The sequence below is a fragment of the Bombina bombina genome, chromosome 12 (genome assembly GCF_027579735.1).
Source record: "Bombina bombina isolate aBomBom1 chromosome 12, aBomBom1.pri, whole genome shotgun sequence".
NCBI lineage: Eukaryota > Metazoa > Chordata > Amphibia > Anura > Bombinatoridae > Bombina > Bombina bombina.
Genome location: NC_069510.1, coordinates 147,977,122 through 147,978,171, shown reverse-complemented (window position 1 = coordinate 147,978,171; position 1,050 = coordinate 147,977,122).

The following is a 1,050-nucleotide window of genomic DNA, read 5'->3' as shown; positions in this document are numbered from 1 at the left end:
TATAGGCCTCTTCATTGTTGAACAGGGTTATTATTGCCCTCCGCCTATTGTGCAGCTTCAACCTTGTATTTCAAGCATAAGGAACCAAAAAGGCTGGGTGTTTATATGCTGAGGTGCTAATATGGACATTGTCTGTGTAGAACACACATGGAAATGTGGTTACAGGGCCAAACCCAAGTGCAACAGTTGGGTATTTTATTGGTATCTAGATGGGCAATACAAGTGAAGCCTAAGGGACTGGTGCTTACATGGACAACCAAGAGTGTAATGGCCAATAGATCAATAAAAAAACATGATCAAACAATATCTACAGGACGTATAGTGGTGTGGTGCATATGTCTAGTGATCTCAGGATGTCCTGGCAAAAATTGTACATGTTGGAATGTTTAGCAACGCCAGGACTAGATCTCCTAACCTAGTCATCATGTGTATTAGGGGTGGCACTTGTTTTAAACAATGGCCTACGTGGTATTTTAGTCATCCTTGACTCTTCACAGCAAAGTTTATTACTAAGCTCAGACAACAGACCCCAACAGGCCATAAAATGGCCCAGAGATCCTCCCACTGGTCAATGTGTCTTTTAAAGTGCGGCATCTAATTTAGACATCCTCCTTCCCTTATGGAGAGTGGTCGCTGCATACCATATTGTTTCTGTTATTTATTAGAACCTGCAAACACCACTTGACCACTTCACAAACTCACAATTTTATATGAGGTTATAATTGACCACAACAACAAAACAAAAAAACTTAACCAAAGAGGGGTATATGTCCGGGCAAATTCTAATTTAAACGCTTATAAAACTTGTATTTTGTTGAAAGATCTTTTGCACTACATAGTGTAATTCTGAATATATTGTGCATAAATGTATAGAAAACACTTCCCTGGCGCTAATATATTCTATACTCAGGAAGGTAAAATGTTATTATTATATATGTGAACACTTTTACTGCAGTATTGAAGAAAATGATGCCCTGGTGCTCCGTATGGTGAAAGATGAGATAAGCTGCACAATAGATGGGGCAGAAATCAGCATATTATCTGCCCATT